Source organism: Lotus japonicus, chromosome 1, assembly GCF_012489685.1.
Source record: "Lotus japonicus ecotype B-129 chromosome 1, LjGifu_v1.2".
NCBI classification, from domain to species: domain Eukaryota; kingdom Viridiplantae; phylum Streptophyta; class Magnoliopsida; order Fabales; family Fabaceae; genus Lotus; species Lotus japonicus.
This window is the reverse complement of record NC_080041.1, coordinates 28,732,789-28,742,191: the sequence shown is the minus strand read 5'-3', so window position 1 is coordinate 28,742,191 and position 9,403 is coordinate 28,732,789. Positions and strand designations below refer to the sequence as shown.

The following is a 9,403-nucleotide window of genomic DNA, read 5'->3' as shown; positions in this document are numbered from 1 at the left end:
CTCCAAATCCCCAAATGACTCCAGAGAATGTCTCGATCCATACACATCATAACAAGGTCCGAATCTCATTCGTCCTATCAAACTTTCTTAAAACTCTAAAAATAAAATCGGCATGACCTGCCCGCCATTCTCACCATTCAGAATCTTAGATCTCATTGCATAAGTATAAATAACTCAGCACAACCAATCAACATGTCATATATCAATATATTAAGCAATAACCACATAGAACTTAGCATATAAGGCATGCACCACACATCCTAAATTACCCAATTAGCACTTAGCATGTAATTCACTCATCAAAAACGTTCAGTAGATGCATCATCTACATTGTCAGCCGAAGCCTCAGAAAACATTTTTCCAATCAAACACAAACAATTGCATAAACAGTAAATCAAGTCGAAAGTATCGACCCTAAGCATTAACTAAATATTCAGTGAGAAGCCCTCACCTGCAGATTCTCCAGGATGAACTTCCAACTCTTCCTCACAATCAAAGTGTTGTTCCTCAGGAAATTCCTCAAAAGTTCCTTTAAAACAAAATCACAGAAATACTATCAGAATCTATCGAAAACTAAGCTATCGATACTTACTAAGGTTACTCGAAGTAATCTATACTCTAAGGTACGATAACCTAGCTCGAAAGACAAGTTTTCGGAAAAGGAAATTTTCCTCCTCCCCCTTAATAGGTTCGGCCACTTTTCACAATTATGAGACTCGACTTTTCTTCGATCAAACTTGGTTCCTATGCTATCATTAGCCGTACCTAAGGGTATTCTGAACTCGAAAAAAATTATCGGATCAAAAACTGTCGCAGGGGTATTTTGGTCATGATTTTTAACTTAGGATTTTCAAAACTGAAATCCCAAAAACCAAATTTGACAGGGACGTTACTAACGACGTTTATGACAACTAATCCTACTAGCACTAAGCTAAGGCGATAGTTTTCAGCCTAAAGGTTGAAGCTTTACTTCAAAAACTCCAAAAATGGGTATTTTAGGCTAAAATTGATTTCGGCGGAAATCCGGCGACATAACGGAAAATCTAATCCGGCAGAAGTGATCTTGGGCACATAAGGAAGAGGTTTAGAATCAGAAATGAAATATTCAGGATAGTTTTGCAAAAACCCATAAACTATCAGCTCAGAAAAGTCTACAGAAAAGCTATGGAAAAAGCGATCAGAGGTAAGGATTAGCGACTATATCTCGAAACCTTGAAGCAGCAACTAACGGATCAACGATCAAGCAAGTAATGAAGAAAACTCTTCTTCCTTCTTCCTTGTTGAAGCTCGCGGCCTTGGAGAGAAAAATGGAGGAGTTTTGTGTTTTTTTCTCACTTGTTTGCTATATATAGAAGATGGAAATTCGCGGGAAAATGAAAGTTTCGCGAATCTGATTTTTCCGGCGTCATTCTCCGTGAATTCTAAGATATGTTTTGGCAAAAGAATTCCAAAACTAAAATGAGGTCTCCTTGTATTTTTAGCGACTAATGCATAATCGGTATAAAACTATTTTACCCGATAAGTTGCTTTTTGCATCGGATGTCGGAATGGAAAACTTCCTTCTGAAGAAAGATTGAAATCATCAAGAGAAATGGGTGTACGCGTGTGGAATATTCATTTGAAGCTCTGAATAGAAAAAGTCTTCATTGTCGGGTAATTCTAGGGTTTTAAATACCAGGGTTTCAGTTTCGGCAAACTTCCGATGATTGGAATCGGACGTTCGTAGATCCTAGAGTTTCGCCTCGAAACGATTGTGATATATGGAAAAAGAGAAGTTCTAACATTTCTCTGAAGATTTTTGGAATTAACTACCATCGTGCCTAAAAGTGAAAATTAGCTACATACTAGGGTTTCTGACCTAGGTTTAAGCGTATAACGATCGTGCTATAACTTTTATCGATTCTAATACAATCCTTAAACTTTTCCTGAACTTTCTCCTTCATAAATTTATTTCATTTAATAAACTTTTGTTCAGGTTTCCCTTCGCATTACATCAACCCTAATCGTGAATAAGAAGTTTATTCACTTAGCATAAGTTTAAAAAAAACTTGGGCCTTACAATTATGATGGGTGAATGTTGGTCAATTCGCAAGTGCACGAATACCTCCGGGTTTTAAATTATCGAACCACAGGGATTGTGAGTGAGAATTATTGATTTAAGCCTAGAGTTTGCAAGTTCTTAAAACAGTAAAATTCAGAAATTGGTTTTGGGTGATTGTGACAAAAGTTTTGCAAGAGAGCAATGTTGATAATGATGTAAATAACAAATGATGGGAAATTGCCTTGGGTGTTTGATCATCTAATCCATTTTAGTCCACCTATCCTATGCATGTGATATCTTGATTACACTCTTGTTGATATAGCCTATGTACTTACTAGTTGATTCCTCACAAAAGTAATTCTCTCAAATTGAAAGATAAGCCCAATTCCTTGTGTACTTAAACATTCATAAGAGGTATGATACCATAATTATTCAGGCCAACAAAACCCTACCCTCACTCTATTCCTAGAAGCAAGTATAGAAGGATCTATTCCAATTCATGTCCCTAAATCATAACAAATTTCCATTCTATTATAATCTAGCCTATAGCAAAGGTGCACCAAAGCTAAACATGCAATAAGGAATTGAAATACAAGATTGAATCAAGACTCATGCATAGAGATAGGATTTATAAACTAAAATTTCATAGAATCTCTTAACCCAAAGCAAAAAAGAACTAGCCACTCATGGCTAGTGAAGTCATAAAGGAAATGTAAAGAAAACCTGAGAAGAAATACAAGTTGGAAACCTCCCTTGGTCCCAAAGTTCTCCTCAACTCTCAAAACTTGATCAAAAATGAGTGAAATGACAAAATGTATCAAAGAAATTGGCCTAAGCCTTATTTATAGGCTGAAACAAATGAAACTGGGCGCTCAGGCGCCAATTCAGAGCGCCTGAGCGCCAATTGCATGTTGAAAAGCATGCTCTCTGACCCTATTGGCGCCTAGGCGCCCACTCCCAGCACCTAGGCGCTCAAGCTCGCCTGAAAATGACTTTTTGGCTTCTGAAACTCCTCTTTTCAATTCTCTTTAAGTTCTTCATCAATTCCATGCTTCTTGGCCTTCCTTCTCCTTCAGTTTCTGCACTCCAAACCTAACCAACAAGACAAGGAAGATTCTAGAAGCTCCAAGAGCTCATTAGCACAAGAAGTCCCTCATAAAACACAACAAAACCATGCAAGTCTTAAACTTTACTTAAAATGCAAGAAAACTACCTAGAAAACTACTAAATTACCAAAACGAAATAAAAACTAAAGAAAAGAATAAAAATGCATTGCATGAAACACTACATGAGACTCAACAAAAAGACTCAAAACAACCAAAGAAATGACCCTAAAAACACTACTAAAATAGGGTCATCACACCACTATACTCAACGGCAGCTCGCCCTCGAGCGTAAATAACACTCGCTTGCCCTCAAGTGCAAGAAATGCTCCCACATAAGTGCTCTCAACAAGGAATACTTCACAAAAACAGGGGGACAAAGTAATCACAGCTAGTTTCAAGAGAAAGAGAAAAGTGTAGAGTCCATTCATGAGAAGCATATAGAACTAAAAATCCTAGGATGAGATGTTCATTTAGTGCACTGAGCACACAAGCAAGTTCATAGGTCCTGAATGTCATTCACTCAATAGCAACAAAGATCAAGCATGCAAGTATTCAAAGAGACTTCCATAAGGGTTGAAACATTGGCTAGGTAAAACATGATGGTGGTTGGTCCCTAAAGTAAAACTAGGCTTTCAAGCACATTGAGTGTGGTCCTCTTCTAATAACCTCAGAGCTTACAACACTCTTCCTTTACAAGTCTCTTGCACCCACCTTTTTACATTTTTTTTCTTTTTTTCCAACTCCAACTTTTGGTTAGGAGTTCTTTTTCTTTCTTCTTTTTCACTGTTTTTTTTCTTTTGGGGCAAGAGGCTATTTCTCATTTTTCAGCTCCATACAACACAACAAGGACCATCACTCCCCCAATATTCCAACCAAACTTCCATCCCAACTTTTGGCTACAAAAAGATTCTCCAATTAAGCTAAAATGGGACAACTAAGGGCAATGTTTAACCGCAAACTCAGAATCTCAAGAAATCCTACAAGTCTCAAGAATAAAGCATGAATCACTAAGCATACTATGAGTGAAATCAACGCAGAACCAAGAATTGCAAATGAGTCAGGATCCTCCAGAGAATTTTTATGGTGAAGGGTCAAAGATAGACCCTTAATGGACTCACCTCGACTCCTTTCTCAAGACACACTCGGAAGACCGAAGTCTCCTCCTCTCTTCCCCAACATGCAATCACTCATCCCCGAAACAACAACAAGTATTCACCAAAGCATTTTCAAAAACAGCACTAGTAGGGAAGCAAAACCATAGCTAAAAGCATGTGAGTATAGGGAAGTAAAGACCCAAAAATAAAACCAGCTAAAACAATGCATGATCAAAAGAAAACAAGATCTATAAATTGAAAATATGCTAAAAATGCATGACCTAAACTAAGAGTAGAGTTACCTCAGCAAAATCACTTCATGGGGTCATGGTCACCCCTTCCATCGCCATAATCCGGATGAACTCCGGCATCATGCATCAAGCTCAAGTCTATCATCCCCTGCTCCAAGGTATTAAAATCCAAGGGCCCATTGTACCTGGGGTCTGATGTGCTACCTACCCTCCAATGGAGGTCAAGATCCCTGTGTAGGCGATCATGCCTCAAAAACATCTGCCCGAAAGCGGCCTCCATCCAAGCAGGAGAAGGGTCAGCACGTGGTGGAGTAACCACCTCATTCACCACCTCAACATTTTCTTCTTCCTCCTCTTCTTCTTCCTCTTCTTCTTCCGCTTCCGCTGGCTCCTCAGGATCCTCTTCCTCTTCCTCCTCTTGAGGCATCCTTGCCGTCCATTCTTTATAAAGTTGAGCGATCCTCTCCTTACTGAGCAGAGGTGCCACAGGCAACCTCTTCTCAATAACATGGACTGGCCTCCTAGATCTGTCCCTCACCGCATGAATCAAAGAGCAAATCAAGTGAGGAAAGATGGGTCGATGCTTGTCTTTACTCCTGTTGTAAAGGGAATAAATCCGACCAGCAATGATGGTGGCCACATCCATAGGATGACCTCTCAAGATGCAGTAGATGGCAACCAATGTAACCTCTCTAACTTCAGATTTGTTAGAGCTAGGAATAAGGGAATCCTGCAAAAACTCAGCCCAAACTCTAGCCAGCGGTGTCATGTCCTTTCTCCTCACAAAAATAATCTCATCATCAACTGCTTCCCAGTCCCGCCCAGGCCTAACAATCACTGCCTTCATGTCTTCCAAGATCTCCGGTGACTTCTCCTTTAAGAGCTCATGATAAGTGGCCTTCTCGGGAAAAAGCTCCTTCTCTTGGTCCTCCGTGAGGAGACCAAGATGCCTGCGAATGACTGCTGGATTGTAGTCAATCACATCTCCCCTGAACCATGATGAATTCACCGGTGGCCTGGACCTGTCCTCTTGATTTTCACAGTAGGTGTTCGCGTAGAACTCCCTAACCATGACTTCACAAGCAAACGGAATGGGGTTGACCCAATTCTTCCACCTTCTAATTTCGATGGCTTCTTGCATGCCCAAGAGGTCTCTCCTTCCCTCCCGATACAAAACTCCCCGCTCCTTCACACACTCCTTGTGTGCTAGGTGAGCTTGGTAAAACTCCTCCTTAATTGCTGATAGGAAGCGGGAGCGATCAAAACTCCGGGAGGTGGAGGAAGAAGCTGCAGCTCTTGTGTTGGTTCTTGCTCTTTTCCCAGGCATCTGCAAAGTTGTTAGCCCAAACACAAGCCACAAACGTTTGTTCAAAAAAAAATAAAAAGAAATGAGAGGAGAAACTTTGTACAAAAATAAAAATAAAGAACAATCTAAGAGCACCCAACAAGTTTCTTAGTGATTTTGGCAAAGAGAGAAAAACTACCACAAGCACTTGCCAAAAATCGACTAAGAGAACCCATTGAGGCATTCTATCAAACACCTTATAAGCAAAAGCTAAACTAAACTAATCCACAAAATCCTAACTACCCATTCCTCACAAATTTACAACTCCTTTCTAATTAAGCACAAAATCAACCACCAATGAGTATATACAACCCAAACCCAACTTGCATTAACACAAATCACTCACCCAAACCCCCTTGTAATCATGCATTGCAAATCCCATGAACAAAAATTAAGGAAAGTGAAAGTTGGAACTTACCTTGACTTGAGAGTGAGTGGGTGCAAGTGAAAGGAACTTGAAACAATGCAGAACTTAGAAGCAAATGGGAGAGCCAAAGTGTGTGCAAGTGAGAAATGAGAAGTGGAAATGGGGTTTGGAGAGAGTGGGGTGCGTTTTTTATGAAGGAATGGGAGTAAAGAGTGGGAAAATGAAAAGGTTGGGGTTTTAAAACCCAAAATGTAAGCAAAAATACGAACAGGAGCGCTCGAGGGGAACGCTCAGGCGCTCACACCAGTGCCAGAGGCAGTGCCTCTGCCACTAATTGGCGCCTAGGCGCTCAACCCAGTTTTTTCACAAAAATTTTTCTTTTTTTCTTTTTTTTTTGAAATTAAACACCTAAAATACTACAAAAATAAAAGATAGAAAATAATAAAATAAAAAGAATGGGTTGTCTCCCATTTAGCCCTAGGTTATAGTCCTAGGTGGACTCTCCTTCCGATGGTGTTAGGAAGGAAATTCCTTTCCATTGATTAACTTACCACAAGTGCAAGGAAGAAACCTTGCACAAAACCTCTGGAGTAAATCCTCCCATGAGGCAATGTCCTCTTGCTCATCAAACCAAGCTCTAGCCTCCCTTGTCAAAGAATGAGGGAAGAGTTTAATCTTCACTTCATCACTTGAAACGCCCTCAATCTTAGCAAGGGTGCTAGCTTGGGTAAACTTCACCATATGAGCATGTAAGTTCTCATACTTAGACCCCCCATACTTGTTACCATTAACAAGCTTGATGAGAGCCGGATGAAACTCATCAAATTGGGCATTAACTTTGGGGATCTCTTCCGAAACCTTCGACCTGCTTCTAACCACATCACAGACAAAGTCATTGTCATGGTTAGTCTCAATCATAGGATTAAAAACAGAAAACCGTACCTTTTCCTTACCAACACGGAGAATGAGGTGACCCTTGTCAACATCAATCTTAGCTCTACCAGTAGCTAAGAAAGGTTGACCAAGAATGAGAGGAATCTTCTCATCCTCCTCCCTATCAAGCACAACAAAGTCCACGGGGAACACATACTTGTCCACCCGCACCATTACATCCTCCACAATCCCATATGGAGTCTTAAGGGATCGATCCGCCATTTGCAAGGAGAGCATGGTTGGGGTAACCTCTCCTAGGTTAAGCCTCTCAAACATGGTGAGCGGCATCAAATTGATGCTCGCTCCAAGATCACACAAGGCTTCCACATCCGCCATGCCTTCAATTTCCACCAGAATAGTGAAACTTCCGGGGTCCCTTCTTTTCTTCGGCATCTTCCGCTGCAAAATGGCACTACATTCCTCCGTTATCAACACCGTCTCGTCTACTCCCTTCAACCTTCTTCTCTTATGCAGAATATCCTTCATAAACTTAGCATATATAGGCATTTGTTCCAAAGCATCGGCAAACGGAATACTAATGTGGAGCTATTTGAAAACTTCAACAAATTTTGAAAACTTTTTATCTAAGCTCTTCTTAGCCAATGCTTTAGGGAACGGAACCTTGCTAGTTTCAGGAGTAAGCTCAACTTCCTCTCTCACCTTAATAGGTACGACTACTTCTCCTTCCACTCTATCCTCTCTCTTTTCTCCCTCTATTTTTTTCTTCAACTCACTCATCACTCTCCCACTTCTAGTGGCTACAACAGAGGCATTTTCTTGCTTAGGATTGGGGATAGTGTCGGAGGGAAATTTACCTTGAGGTCTCTCGGCTATTTGCTTGGCCAGCTGGCCTAATTGATTCTCAAGATTTTTGATAGCCGCCTCTTGATTCTTGTAATTGTTCTCCGTCCGGTTGATGAAAGTTTCCACCAACTCTTCTAAACTCTTCTTGGAAATACTACCTTCACCTTCTCCTCGCTCTTGAGGTTGTCTTGAGCTTTGGCCTCGAAATCCTTGGCTAGGAAATTGTCTTTGAAAACCATTTCCTTGCCCATTATTACCCTGCCTCCAAGAAAAATTAGGGTGATTCCTCCATCCTGGATTGTAAGTATTTGAAAATGGGTCATTCCGAGCTTGACCCATAGCCTTCACTTCCTCATCCGGTCTAGTCTCTGTGCATTCTTCGCTGTCATGTGGCCCTCCACAAGTCACGCACTCCACCTTGGCAACTCGACCACCAATCTTGGTAGTCTTCATCTGATTTTGAATCTCATTCATTTGCTTGGAGAGTTGCTTGTTGGAGGCCATAAGTTGATCATAAGCTTCAACCTCAAGGACTCCTCTTCGGGCTTGGCGATCATTACTAGAGTTCATGGCTCTTATAGCCATCTTTTCAATCAGCTCATACCCCACTTGTGGAAGTAAGGCATCGAACTCTCCACTTGAAGCCGCATCCAAACCAAACCTCGAAGAATATTGCAGACCATCATAGAACTTTGCTACTTGCTCAGCTTGAGTAAGGTTATGTTGAGGACACCTCCTCAAGAGCTTCTTGAACCTCTCCCAAGCTTCATAGAGATTCTCATCGGTGGATTGAGTAAAAGTCATGATGTCATTCTTGAGTTTCCTCAAGAGGGCTCTTGGAACAAACCTTGTGGTGAACTTCTCAGCCAAGTCCTCCCAAGATGTAATGCTACCTTGGGGCTGTGAATTCAACCACTCTTCAGCAGTATCCCTCAATGAAAAAGGGAACAAACTCAAGCGGATTGTGTCCGCTGAAACATTCTGAACTCTGTAGGTGTTGCAATTGCGGATAAACCGCTCCATGTGTGCATGAGGATCTTCAAGAGCACCTCCACCATACTGATTTTGGCTCACCAAGTTGATGAATGCCGGCCTCAGCTCAAAATTTCCCGTGCCATCGGGGAAAACTATGCTGCCCGGATAATCGTAGCTCATGGCAGCCGAGGTGAGGTCTCTAAGAGAACGATTGGCATTCTCCAATTCTTGCTCTTGGAGTCTTTGAGCAAGAGCCTCATTCACTCTTTCTTCAATGTGGGCTTGCATCTCCTCTTCCGTCATTTGAGCAGCCATGGCTTCAAGCCTTTGTTGGGCTCGACGACGGCGAAGAGTACGTTCAGGCTCCGGATCAAACAGCAATGGATCCGTGCCAAGCCTACTGTGCATAAACTGAAATCACAAAAACAGAGAAAAGGTTAGTAACACCTATTCAATGCAATGCTTAATAAAACAAACAAACAAACTC

The 9,403-nt window shown here is 41.3% G+C and overlaps 1 non-coding gene across 1 annotated transcript; it reads left to right on the top strand.

Annotated features, from left to right (window-relative positions):
* Positions 1-8,656: 8,656 nt before the first annotated feature.
* LOC130734802 (small nucleolar RNA R71) lies at positions 8,657-8,763 on the top strand. Its single transcript, XR_009018143.1, has one exon. It is a non-coding gene; the product is annotated as a small nucleolar RNA R71 (small nucleolar RNA).
* The last annotated feature ends 640 nt before the right edge of the window (positions 8,764-9,403 follow it).